The 14,241-nt window shown below is 46.9% G+C and overlaps 1 pseudogene; it reads left to right on the forward strand.

The window, feature by feature from the left end:
- Nucleotides 1–397: 397 nt before the first annotated feature.
- LOC125554632 (protein neprosin-like) lies at nt 398–3,338 on the forward strand (annotated as a pseudogene).
- The last annotated feature ends 10,903 nt before the right edge of the window (nt 3,339–14,241 follow it).

Genomic DNA, 14,241 nt, shown 5'->3' on the forward strand with positions numbered 1-14,241 from the left:
ACCATACATGAATTATTTGGTTGCCAAAAATATAGTGGGTCCGTCCAGCCAGATGTGAATAAAACCGGCAAATAGGGAACCAACAGGAAGAAAACCGGTGGAGGAAGGAAAGAAAATCGGTGGTGGGGTGGGGGTTTGTACGAGAGAAGGATGGAGGAAGGGTGGTACGTTTCTTTTAGGTAGTAGAGAAGTAGAGATAGAGATATGTAATGATTATTTTAGCCCCATATATTTATTCCATTATTGGAAGATATTACATATTAAATAGGCAAATATTACTCAATTATTATTTTCCTAACAAAGCAGGTACACATATCTGCCTTGTGTTTAAGTTCGCCCTACGCACAACATTTTCTTATTCCTACTTGTTATTTTAGTGGTATACTCTATCTCAAACATGGCGGTACTTTTTTGTCCGAAAATGACACATTTTGTGTCCTTTCTTCCACTAATGTTTGTTGTTTTTGTGCATCATGTCTCCACAACACCAAGCTATGATGAATATCCTAGGAAGGTACTACAACATAGAGGAATTTCATCCTTGAACAGTAGCTCCCAGCTGCTAGATGCTGAAATGATGTCAATCCGGCCAAGACCGAGACAAGTTGTGCATGTAAGCTTCTATTTCTCTTTCTTATTTTTTCTTGTACAAATTTTCTCCATGGGTATGCAGATTTACATAACGCATGTCATACCAAGAAGATTATACTATATACTATAGATGCATCCTACAGTGACTCGTATCGGTCTTTTTGCACCAAACGTGTATCGAGCATTTACTTGCGGCATATGTATGGCCCCTATTTCTGGTCAAATCTGTATGATTTCTTTAAAGTTGATATCATATTCTGTTGCTTTAGTTTAAGCCCTTCTGAGGATTTTTGGATTTTTCATAGAACTTTGCTTTGGTACACACCCCTACAAAAGTTTACAGATTTCGATGCAGATTAAAGGTGAAGATTAGAAGGTATCACTTCAACAAAAAAGAGGATAATATAGTCTTTTTTATCCAAATCAATCTATTCAATATGTTTAATCTCCAAGGTAATATGGTGATAGCCTTTTTAAATAACTTAAGATTCGTGCAAACTTTTAAGGGGATGTACCAAAGCAAAACTCTTTTTCATATAGTAATAAAGTTGTACATAATAGTTTTTTTTGGTCAATTCTATTTTGTTGTGATATAGTTTTGGATACATGGATTCGTAATTTCTTACAACTTTATATTCCTATTCATAAAGGTTGGGCCTACAAAATATACAAGTTAAATTTATCAATATATGTGCATGCACCTAGGTTAAACTAACTTAAAAGTGATTATATGCAGCTTGCAGCATATGAATCGTACCAAGCCGCTGGAAACCAATATACTGGTGCTATGGCCACTTTTGATGTCTATGGTTTTCCAAACTTGGTCAAGGGTGAATCAAGTTCAGCCCAAATCTGGGTAATAAATAAAGGAAATGGTGAATGCGACAACGTCAACAAAATTATGTCTGGATGGGAGGTTCTGAATAATATTATCACAACTTTAACATATGCGATCACTATTAGCAGCAATAAATTAACTAATTTCTGTAACAGGTCAATCCAGACATCTATGGTGATAGCAAAACACATTTTTTCGTATTTTGGACGGTACTGCGCTAAATCTGCTCCATGTCTACTTAAATGTGTGTGTTTAATATGTCTATAATGTTGTAAATTTACTGGTAGGCTGATGGGGAGGATGAGACCTGATGCTATAACTTGAATTGTCTAGGCTTTGTGCCTGTAAATGGGGCTCCTATTACGCCGGGAGATAGCCTAGAGCTACCACATGGGCAAACAAGAATCTCACTCAAGATATATAAGGTATGATTCAGACAACCCACTGTTCAAATAAAATGTACTCATGTTGTAGAAAGGCTTTGCTCCTGGTAGCATTTTCTACCTATGTAGCACTAGTGTTGATAGAAAAATGCTTCTACTTCAAACTTTTTTTTTGCGGGTGAATGAAAGATTTTATTTCATCAATCAGGACAAACGTCATTCTTACAAATATCAGGGACGTCTCCTGGTCCCGAACCCAACCACACCATAATGCGACCTTCTGTCCGTCCAAAGGAGGCCAGATAATGGCTTGCACCATTATGTTCCCTACGAACATGAGATAGCTTGAACATCCTCCCATCCCTCAAAAGCCTTTGAATTTGATCAACCAACATGGTATAGCGAGACCGGTCCCTGCCCGGGCCATTAATCATGTTAAGAGCGACAAGGCAGTCCGTCTCTACTTCTATCGGCATCTCCGCCCATTGTAGGGCAAGGTTGATGCCCTCCATGCAAGCTGAGAGCTCAACCTTCAATGGTTCTGTACATGTGCGCAACTCTCTACAGGATGAGAAAATGATGTCACCGGTGGAGACTTGAGCTGCCAAAAAAAATCGGCTTCTTTTTCTAAGAGGAATTTATTTGGCTTCTTTTTATGAGGGATTTCTTTGTCTTCAAATTCATGGAATGTGTGTGCTACTGTTCATTTGTTTGGGCCATTGCGACAAGTACAGTTAGCACAATGAATTTATATAAATATTTAGTATATTTTTTTACGGTCATTGTTTACTTGCATTTTTTTCTATACACGGTTTAGACTGTCCTTTCTTGGTAATTTCAAATGAATGCCTCATCTGGCTAACTCAATAAAAATATTATATGGCACCTCTAAACCAAGAGGATATGTTTTAAATGGCTGCTAGCTAAATAAAGATATAAAGATAGAATATATTTTTAACAAAAACTGAACATGCTGGATAAAACATGGGAGTTCCTTTCGGTAGAGCTTGCATTATGAATTAGAAAGCTAAGATTTGACAAATTAAATCATATGGATTATTTTTTATTGTAATGTTTTAAACTTGGTATTGCACTTTAACATATTTTGCTCTCTGTAATACAACTGTTCTGATAAAAAAAACTCTACATTTGTGTTGCAGAGTAGAGACGATGGAGATTGGTGGTTGTACTACGGAAATGATAACATTGGTCTTACTAGGGTGGGATATTGGCCAAAGGATCTTTTTACCACCCTGTCAGGCCATGCCACAGTTATAGCATGGGGTGGAATGACCACGTCTTACGAAGGACGTTCTAGTCCTCCGATGGGCAATGGGAAATGGGCTGGAAGAGAATCAGCAACAGTTCGAAATATTCAGTATGTTGATACAAGTGGTGGAGGTTATGACCCCCCTACATGGCCTGCTGGTCTCCATATTGTTGAAACACACAGAAACTGCTATCGTGCTACCACTTTTGGTGATGGCATGTTCCACTATGGGGGTCCGGGTGGTTGTGTTCGTTAACTCGTTAATTAGCCCATGTTTTAGTGTTCTTGAAAGAATTGATGAGGTGAATTATATGTTCAATATAACTTGCTTAATGTACTTCCGATCAGTTTGATCCTTCTGAGAATTAGTTTTCCTAGATGGCAGAGGATTCAATCACTATGGCAGTTAACACTGGATATATACTAATCTATGCACACTATATAAATAGATCCATCCATAAGGTACAGGTTCATAACTGGTCACAGCTCACCTTTTGAACATTTTTAACCCAAAAGAAGGTTAACTTTTCATGGATTTCAGAGAAGCAAGCGAGTTCAACAAGGGTTACAATTTAACTCCTCGCAAAAAAGGGTTACAATTTAACTCAATGACCTCGTAAAGCTTCCCCTCGAAAAGCAAAAGGACCCGTAAAGCTTAACTCAAGTCCACAAATGCACTAGCACTGCATAAGGGTACAGAAAGATGTCACGATACAAAACCATAGTAATTTTCTAACTATTGTACATGGATTCCATAGAGCCACTAAACTTCTCCACCTTGTGAAGATCATTTTTGTAGAGTCCATATATTTTAGGGATAAGTATATTTTTCGTCCTCGAACTCTCCCGAAAGTTTAGAAGTCGTCCCTCAACTCCAAAATCACTAAAATTCAGTTCCTTAACTATTCAAACCAGGTATGTTTCGTCCCTCAAAACGTTTAAGATCGTTTTGGTGCCCTGTTTTGACTAAAACAAGCCGCGTGGCCTGGTGGTAATTGTGCCACGGAAGTTGCTGGCCAAGCACGGCGGCAGCGATGGGGATTGGCCATGGGCTGCAGCGGCGGGCAGTGAGGCGTGGCTACGGCGGTGGTGACGGCGTGGTCTGGCAGGGCTAGGTAAGCACGACAGCTGCTACCTTGGCACGGCGGTGGCAATGGCGATTCAGGCGGGGGCGGCGATTCAGGTGGGGGTTCGACAGTTAATCCCTCGGCTGGCCAGCAGATGATGTTTGCTGTACGATGTACTGCATGTCCGACAGTTAATCCCTCGGCAGGGATTTACGCGCTAAGGAATGTGATGATGTTTGTTGTACTGATGTGTTTTAAAACTGCTGCTCTGTAATTTGACCTATGTGATATGAAAATTTGGGTTTGCTTAGAGCATTTCCCTTGTTTGTCCACTTAGGTCATAATAATTTGACCTATGATCCTACCCTAGGTACATAGCTTCATCATTAGCCCCCGAATGGTTCAGGGTTCGAGTGGAGAAGGAGTTGATAATCTCTCCGATTCAGCTTTTGTGCTTTGAGAATGTCTCGCCCAGAGGTCGAAGGAACATTCATGATGGCTTCAACTGCTTGTTCAGTCGCCTTGATCCATTCTTGGTTTTGTCGAGTGAACTTTCGTTGTTAGGTTTCAAGTGTTGATATGGAAAAAATCTTTCGTCTGACGGGTTGTTCTGCCATCTGTGGATTTCACGGGATTCGAATTTTGGGAAGCGCGCCGGGCGGGGGAGGCCACAGTAATCGGGACGGATTAGGTAGGCTGCCTCGATCTCCGTGCCACCTTTTTTGCCATGTATCACGCGCGCGCGACTGTTGCAGGATTTGATAAGATCATCCAGGCCTACAAGTCAGTCACTCGGAAGTGACCTTATATAAGGCACCGGACCGGGGCTTTTGAACAGTGCGCCCCTATTCTTCTTCCTCCTCCTCAGATTTCTCCGCTGCGCTTGCTTCTGCTCTCGGCGTCGTCGCCCCGCTCAAACTCGATTCGCTGCCATAGGGAAGGAGAAGACGGTGGCGTTGGAGCGTGCGAAGAAGGCGACGACGAAGGCAAAAGGGAAGAAGACCAGCCGGGGCGGATCTTCATCGAGGTCCGGCCTGCCGCCTGGCTGGATCCAGGGCGACTGGATCCGCTCGACAATCAGTCAAGATGACATCGACGACCTGGTTGAGGGGGGACTGATCCCCCACGAATCGGCGCGGCTCCCGGGGAACGAGACTGAGCCGCATCGGTAGGAGGGTGAGTGCGTTCTCCTTGCCACCCATGTCGACCGTGGGTTTTCTTTGCCTCCCCACCCTTTCTTTCGCGGTTTCTTGAACTTCTTTGGGGCTCAACTCCACCACTTTTCTCCAAACACCATCGTGTACCTTGCCACTTTCGTGTCCATGTGCGAGAACTTCTTGGGTTGTTGACCACACTGGGTCTCTTCAAGAACATATTCACATGTCGCTCTTAGACGGTCAAGAAGGCCAACCTGAGTGACGAGAGGACGCACGTGATACAGATGTGCGGGGGTCTTGGAATTCAAATGAGGAACAAAAGCACTTTCCCAACTATGATCCTTCCCGACTCGGTCCGGGGTTGGCAGTCGACCTGGTTCTATTGCAAGGACCAGCCGACCCCGGGCCAGTCGACTGGGCTTCCCCCCTTTTCCATGGCTCGAGTGGAGAAGCCCTCCACCTTGAGAGTGATCCCGGAGGAGAAGGCGTATGTGAAGGTGTTGGTTGAGTGGGTTGTCCAACTTGTCCGCGACGGAGTGACCGGTATGGACCTGTTGGAGGTCTTCCTCAGTCGACGCATCCAACCACTCCAAGCTCGTGACCATCCGATGTGGATGTACTCGGGACTCGAGGATTCCACTCGGATCCACCCGAAGGATGTCAGTGAGGACACGTTGGAGCAGTGGCTGAGAGGTATTACCGGCAACAAGGATAATCCCCGAGGGTCCAGGAGCGTGGTTCCATTCGACCATTTGCGCCAGCCGGAACAGGTACGATTCTGCATTGTCGAGTGTCTTCTTGTTTTACTATGTAGCATCTTGTTGACGGTTGACTGTCTTTCTTTTATTCCTTGTCTTTCAGGCTCTTGTTGATATGTACTCAATGCCCAATGGAGTGCAGGAGCAAAATGTTGAGGGAGAGGCGAGCGGGGGCAAGAGTGGCGAGTGGCACTCGGATGCAGAGGAGGACGAGGAGAGCGACGACCCGAGTGGCGAAGAAGAGGTCGACTCGCCTCCTCGCAGAGAAAGGAGGTCCAAGCATGCTCATGACCCGGCAAGCACCCCTGACCTGGTGGCCGCACCAACTGGGCAGTCTTCAAAACGCCCTTGGACGTCTTCTCCGGTGCCGACCGAGAAGGTATCGAAACAGCTCAAGACCGCGCCGCCTCCAGCGCCGAAACCATTGAAGGTCGCATCCTCCAAACCGCCGAAGGCTTTGCCCAGAATCAAAGTGACCATTCCCACCATCTCTGGGTAACCATCTGACCTGATCCTTTGGTCGACTCGAGCAACAGAACATAATCGACTGAATGCTGACATTTGCAGTGCTGCTACCTCTGGAACTTCCTCCCGCCAATACCGAGACAAGGAAATGGATGACGTGGTTACCTCCAACCCAGGTACAATTCTCGTGATCTTGTTCTTGATTATTTGGTCAATTAAATTCTGGCGATTCACTTGAGGTCGACTGATTTATTTGTAGCCCCACCCAACGTTATTGAGCTTCCGGATGATGATGAAGATGTGGCCCTGAGGCCCAGAAAGAACAAAAAAGTAGCGGCTGGCAAGACATCTCAGCCGGAACTGACGACAGAACCAATCGTCCAACAACCTGAAGATGCAGGTGGGGCCTTTGTAACTTTTGCTGTCCCATTGTCGAGTGAGCGCCCCGCCCCGTCGATTGTACCAGTGTTTCCTTCAGCCGTCCAACCTCATGCCTCGGAGCTCCAAGCTGCCGCATCTGGGCCGTCTGCTCCCTTCTTCACCAACTATCATGTTCCGGAAAGCCAGTCGGACGCCGCTGCGGAGGCCATCCGTCAGGCTAGCGTGATGATGGAGTGGATGAAGACGGTGCACGACAACAGCCAGGCTGCTTATGATGCCAGCGCGGCTCTTCGGGCCAATGTCCAGGTAAGTTGGCTTTCGACTGACCTTGTTCTATTAGGATATGCTACCTGAAATATTTTCTTTCATACAATCTCTTATTGTTTGCATCGAATTTGTACACCCACTGGGTGTTTTGTTGTCTTTAGTATTTGCGCTCTTCCACTCGGCCTGGTCGAGTGGGATCTGAACCGGTGGGGCACGCTAAGTGCACCCATTGGGTGTAGTCCCCGAGACCGCAGTCGACTGCGGGCAGTCGGCTGGGGTCTGAGTACTTCTTTTCACTTTCCTTTCTTCCACTCGACCCAGGCAGACCGGCCGAGTGGGATCTGGCAGTCGGCTAGGGTCTGAGTACTTCTTTTCACTTTCCTTTCTTCCACTCGACCCGGGCAGACCGACCGAGTGGGATCTGAATCAGTGGGGGCACGTGAAGTGCACCCACTGGGTGTAGTCCCCAAGACCGCGGTCGACTGTTGGCAGTCGGCCGGGGTCTGAGTAGTTCTTCTCTCTTTCTTTTTTTAACTCGACCCAGGCGGACCGGTCGAGTGGGGTCTGAATCAGCGGGGGCATGCCAAGTGCACCCGCTGGGTGTAGTCCCCGAGACCGCGGTCGGCTGCGGGCAGTCGGCTGGGGTCTGAGTAAACTTTTAAGTTTTATTCACTCGGAAGTAAATAATCTTTGATCTTGTCGATTGATATGTCTTTTACCCTCTGCAGAAATCTTTTACTCTCATTTCCAAGTTCGCCGAATTTGAGGAGAAGCAGAGGCAACTCAACCTTGACTTGGAGCTGGCCCAACAAAAATTAAAGAAAGCTCAAGATGAAGCTGTTGGTATGGAAGGTAACTGCCTGTCGACTGCTCACGTCGATCGTCCTTTAAAATATTTCTTCGATCTCTTGTTTGATCCGATTGCTTATTTTGCAGAGAAAATGAGGTTGGCTCTGGAGAAGAAGGACTTGGACCTTGCAGCTGCGCAGAAGGAGGCTCAAGATAAGACTGCCCTTGCTGGCCAGAAGCTGGCTTCGGTCGGAGCACTGGAAGAAGAAGTAAGCAAGCTGAAGTCCTCTCTCACTGAGTCCAACCGAGAGGTAACTTGTCTGAAGAAGGATAAGATGGCTCTGAATGAGAAGCTGGAATCCACGGCTCGTAAGAGAAACAACGTGGAAGCTTATCTGAGAACTCTCGCCAAGAAGCTCTTTCTTATGCTGGAAGGTACTCCTTTTAATCCGACTGCTTTACTGCTTGCAAGTTAGTCCAGTCCAGTCGACTCACTAACTCCTTGACTGCAGAATTCTACCAAAACTTTGACGAGGAGACTGGACGGATCGAGATGGGTTTGGACCCTATTGTTTCTCCAGTCGGCGACGAGGCTGCCATGAATGTGCTTCGACTGGAATCCCGTGTCGCCAGTGTTACAAGTTACCTTGCTCGTCTGAAGGTGGCAGTTTCATAGATTGAATCATCACTCTGGCCAAGGGTGACGCTTCAAAATGACCTCGAGTCTCTGATGGCTCGCCTCAACGAGGTCCCTGGTCGAGTGCAAGAATGGAAGAAGTCCTCTGCCCGGTGTGGTGCTAACATGGCGTTGTCCTTGGTAAGAGTCCACTGCAAGGAAGCCCGCGAAGATAAGCTGGCGGCGATCAAGGTTGCCAACACCAAAAGACATGATTTCCAGTCCTTTATGGAGACTTTCATCGCTGTTGGCACTCGGATTGCAGATGGAATCAACTTGGACGAATTCATCGAACCTGCCAGCCCTCCTCCTGCCGAATGAGCAAACTTTGAGATTTAAACCTGCTTTAAATTTGCCTCGGAATGCCGAGTGGTTGCTGTAACCGTTAAACTCCTTCGGGCTTGATGCTCGAATACTTTTGATCCATCGTCTGGAATTTTTAGGATCTGTCTGAGCTTGGTTTACTACTGAATATGCTTGTATTTGCTCTTTACTCTGAATAATCTTTCGACCTGCATCTCGTTGTCCTTGCGGACAGGGGTGGAGCGCATGTTATATTTGTGGCGCAGCTCCGAAGGAGAAGGTTGCAGTTGACCTGCACCTCGTCGTCCTTGCGGATGGAGATGGAGCGCACATTGTATTTGTGGCGCAGCCCTGAAGGACAAGGTTGCAGTCGACCCGTACCTCGTCGTCCTTGCAGATGGGGATGGAGCGCACGTTGTATTTGTGGCGCGGCTCCAAAGGAGAAGGTTGCAGTCGACCTGCACCTCATCGTCCTTACGGATGGGGATGGAGCGTACATTGTATTTGTGGCGCAGCTCCAAAGGAGAAGGTTGTAGTCGACCTGCACCTCGTCGTCCTTGCGGATAAGGACGGACTTAAAACCTTAGGTGAGTACTGGACTGCAGCTAAGCCCCCGAGTGAGAGGGTAGCCCACCACTCGGTAGGATTTTTTAAACTTAGGCGAGTACTGGACTGCAGCTAAGCCTCCGAGTGGGAGGGTTGCTCACCACTCGGTAGGATTTTACAAACTTAGGCGAGTACTGGATTGCATCTAAGCCTCCGAGTGGGAGGGTTGCTCACCACTCGGTAGGATTTTACAAACTTAGGCGAGTACTGGACTGTAGCTAAACCTCCGAGTGGGAGGGTTGCTCACCACTCGGTAGGATTTTACAAACTTAGGCGAGTACTGGACTGCAGCTAAGCCCCCGAGTGGGAGGCTTGCTCACCACTCGGTAGGATTTTGTAAACTTAGGCGAGTACTGGACTGCAGCTAAGCCCCCGAGTGGGAGGGTTGCTCACCACTCGGTAGGATTTTACAAACTTAGGCGAGTACTGGACTACAGCTAAGCCCCCGAGTGGGAGGCTTGCTCATCACTCGGTAGGATTTTTTAAACTTAGGTGAGTACTGGACTGCAGCTAAGCCCCCGAGTGGGAGGATTGCTCACCACTCGGTAGGATTTTTTAAACTTAGGCGAGTACTGGACTGTAGCTAAGCCCCCGAGTGGGAGGCTTGCTCACCACTCGATAGGATTTTTTAAACTTAGGTGAGTACTGGACTGCAGCTAAGCCCCCAAGTGGGAGGCTTGCTCACCACTCGGTAGGATTTTTTAAACTTAGGCGAGTACTAGACTGCAGCTAAGCCCCCGAGTGGGAGGCTTGCTCATCACTCGGTAGGATTTTCTTTTAAACTTAGGCGAAACGGATTCGCAGCTAAGCCCCCCAAGTGGGAGGCTTGCTCACCACTCGGTAGGATTTTCTTTTAAACTTAGGCGAAATGGATTCGCAGATAAGTCACTCACTGGGGGATTTCAGACGCAAATAAAAGCAACAACAATCATCTAAGAGGACTATAAAGCTCTTGTCTTTGATAAGCAAATTACAAAGGTACTTCTTATTACATTTTATTCTAAGGGGTACTTAAGTGTAAAAGGGGCGGAGCAACTCCGCATTCCAAGCCCGTGGCTCGTCCTTCTTATGCTCGACATTGTAAAGGTGGTATGCCCCGTTGTGGAGCACTCTGGTGACAATGAAGGGGCCTTCCCAAGCAGGAGCGAGCTTGTGTGGTTTCTGCTGATCCACTCGAAGAACCAAGTCTCCCTCTTGAAAGGCTCGACCTTTCACATTTCTGGCGTGGAATTGACGCAAGTCTTGCTGATAAATGGTCGAACGGATCAAGGCCATCTCTCTTTCCTCCTCTAGGAGGTCGACTGCGTCCTGTCGAGCTTGCTCTACTTCGTCTTCAGAGAAGAGCTCGACTCGTGGTGCATTATGAATCAAGTCGCTCGGTAGAATAGCTTCAGCTCCATAGACCAAGAAGAATGGAGTTCGACCAGTCAACCGATTGGGAGTTGTCCTCAATCCCCAAAGAACTGATGGAAGTTCATCAACCCAGGCGCCTGCTGCATGCTTGAGGTCTCGTATCAGTCGAGGTTTCAATCCTTTGAGAATCAGTCCATTTGCTCTCTCTGCTTGTCCATTCGACTGGGGATGGGCGACTGAAGCGTAGTCGACTTGCGTGCCTTGGGAGGCACAGAAGGCTCTGAACTCATCTGAATCGAAGTTTGATCCATTGTCAATGATGATGCTGTGTGGAACTCTGTATCTGAACATCAATTCTCTGATGAAGCTGATGGCAGTACTAGCTTCCAGATTCTTGATAGGCTTGGCTTCAATCCACTTGGTAAACTTGTCGACTGCTACAAGCACGTGAGTGAAGCCGCTCCTACCAGTCCTCAGCGGTCCAACCATATCTAATCCCCAAACAGCAAAGGGCCAGATGAGTGGAATGGTCTTTAGGGCTGATGCAGGTTTGTGGGACATATTGGAGTAAAACTGGCAGCCTTCACATCTGTCGACTATATCTTTTGCCATTTCATTTGCTCGTGGCCAATAAAATCCAGCTCGGTATGCTTTAGCCACGATGGTCCTAGAGGACGCATGGTGGCCACAGGTCCCCGAGTGGATGTCATTGAGGATCGCTAGACCTTCTTTCGGGGTTATGCATTTCTAGCTGACTCCGGTTATACTTCCCCTGAACAGTTGTCCTCTTATCACAGTAAAGGCTTTGGATCGACGGACGATCTGTCGAGCCTCTTCTTCATCCTCTGGGAGTTCCTTCCTAAGGATATATGCAATGTACGACACTATCCAGTCGGGAGTAATAACCAAAATATCCATGATTAGGTCGACCACGGCCGAAATCTCGACTTCAGTCGGATCTGTGGAACTCTTTGGCTGTGGGGGCTCTTCAGTGAAGGGATCTTCTTGAACTGAAGGTGCATGAATATGCTCCAGGAACACATTACTGGGAATGGCTTCTCTCTTGGAGCCTATCATTGCTAAATCATCGGCTGCTTGATTTTTCAGTTAGGGTATATGATGGAGCTTTAACCCCTCAAACTTCTTTTTCAACTTCCTCACCGCGTAACAGTAGCCAGTCATGGCTGGGCTTCTAACGTCCCACTCCTTAAGGTTTAGGATTGACTACCAAATCTGAGTCGCCATAGACCATGAGGTGACGGATGCCGAGTGAGATGGCCATACATAACCCATACAAGAGTGCTTCATATTCTGCTTCGTTATTGGAGGAATCAAAGTGAATCTAGAGGACATATCTGAGCTTGTCTCCTCGGGGGGATACCAGTACCACCCCAGCACTGGAACCATTCAACATCTTGGAACCATCAAAGAACATGGTCTAGTGCTCCGAGTGAACTTGAGTCGGCAGTTGCTATTCGATCCACTCGGCCAGGAAATCCGCTATTGCTTGGGACTTGATAACTTTCTTTGCCTCGAACTTGATATCTAAGGGAAGGAGTTCAATCGCCCACTTTGCCACTCGACCAATTGCATCTCTGTTGTTCAGAATCTCTGATAATGGAGCATCGCTGACGATTGTAATGGAGTGGTCAGAGAAGTAATGTGCAACCTTCTTCATGATCATATAAATCCCATAAACAAGCTTCTGATAATGTGGATGTCTTTGCTTTGATGGAGTTAAAACTTCAGAAACATAGTATACTGGGCGCTAAACTTTGTAAGCTTTTCCTTCTTCTTCCCGCTCGACCGTAAGTACTGTACTGATGACTTGTCCAGTGGCTGCAATGTAAAGCAGTAAAGGCTCCTTGCTGATTGGAGCAGCAAGCACCGGCTGGGTGGAAAGCAGGGCTTTAAGCTCTGCAGATGCTGCATCAGCTTCAGGAGTCCACTCAAACTTATCTGACTTCTTCATCAGTCGGTAAAGAGGCAGTGCCTTTTCACCGAGGCGAAAAATGAATCGACTTAGGGCGGCCAAACAACCAGTAAGCTTTTGGACATCATGCACATGCACAGGGCGTTTCATCCGGAGTATGGCACCCACTTTCTCTGGGTTAGCGTCGATCCCTCGTTCAGAAACGAGAAAACCGAGTAATTTTCCGCCTGGAACTCCAAACGTGCACTTTGATGGATTAAGCTTGATATCATACCTTCTGAGGTTAGCAAAGGTTTCAGCAAGGTCAGCCAGTAGGTCGGAACCTTTACGTGACTTGACCACAATGTCATCCATGTATGCTTCTACATTCCGACTGATTTGAGTGAGTAAACACTTCTGAATCATCCGCATGAATGTGGCTCCAGTGTTCTTCAAGCGGAATGGCATAGTGACATAACAGAAGCACCCGAATAGGGTGATGAAAGCTGTTTTTATCTCATCGGGTCCATACAGACGGATCTGATGATACCCGGAATAAGCATCCAAAAAGGACAAACGCTCACACCCCGCAGTCGAGTGGACTATTTGGTTGATGTGAGGGAGAGGAAAGTGATCTTTCGGGCAGGCCCGATTGATATGTTTGAAGTCAATGCACATGCGAAGTGAGTCGTCCTTATTTGGGACCATGACAACATTAGCTAACCACTCGGAGTGATAAATCTCTCGGATAAACTCAGCTGCTAGAAGCCGAGCCACTTCTTCACCGATTGCCTTTCTCTTCTGTATGGCGGACCGTCGAAGATGTTCTTTTACTGGTTTCACTTTTGGGTCGACTCGCAAACGATGCTCAGCCAGTCCCCTGGGAACACCTGGCATGTCAGAAGGTTTCCATGCAAAGATGTCCCAGTTTTCACGGAGGAACTGGATGAGCGCTTCTTCCTATTTGGAGTCGAGTGTTGCTGAAATGTGAGTCGAAGCAGCATTGGGATTCATGGGGTGAATATGAATCGGCTTCATTTCACCAGATGACTGGAATGCTGAATCTGTGGCAGGCTTCTTAGCTCGCAACAAATCACTCGGATCTGCATTTTTTGATATTCCTGCAATTCCACTACTGCCATCTGTGCATCGGCGATCTTTGAGCCCTTCTGGAAGCACTCTTCCGCCTTCTTTCGATTGCCAGTGATAGTGATCACCCCTTTAGGACTAGGCATCTTCAATTTGAGGTACACGTAACATGGTCGAGCCATAAAATGTGCATAAGCTGGCCTGCCCAGAATAGCATGATAAGCACTCTGGAAATCCATGACTTCAAATGTCAACTTTTCTTTGCGGTAATTCTTGGAATCACCGAAAACTACATCAAGGGCGATCTGGCCGAGTGACGCAGCCTTCTTGCCAGGA

This window comes from Triticum urartu, chromosome 4A (genome assembly GCF_056163025.1).
Source record: "Triticum urartu cultivar PI428250 chromosome 4A, HENAU_Tu73, whole genome shotgun sequence".
Lineage (NCBI taxonomy): Eukaryota > Viridiplantae > Streptophyta > Magnoliopsida > Poales > Poaceae > Triticum > Triticum urartu.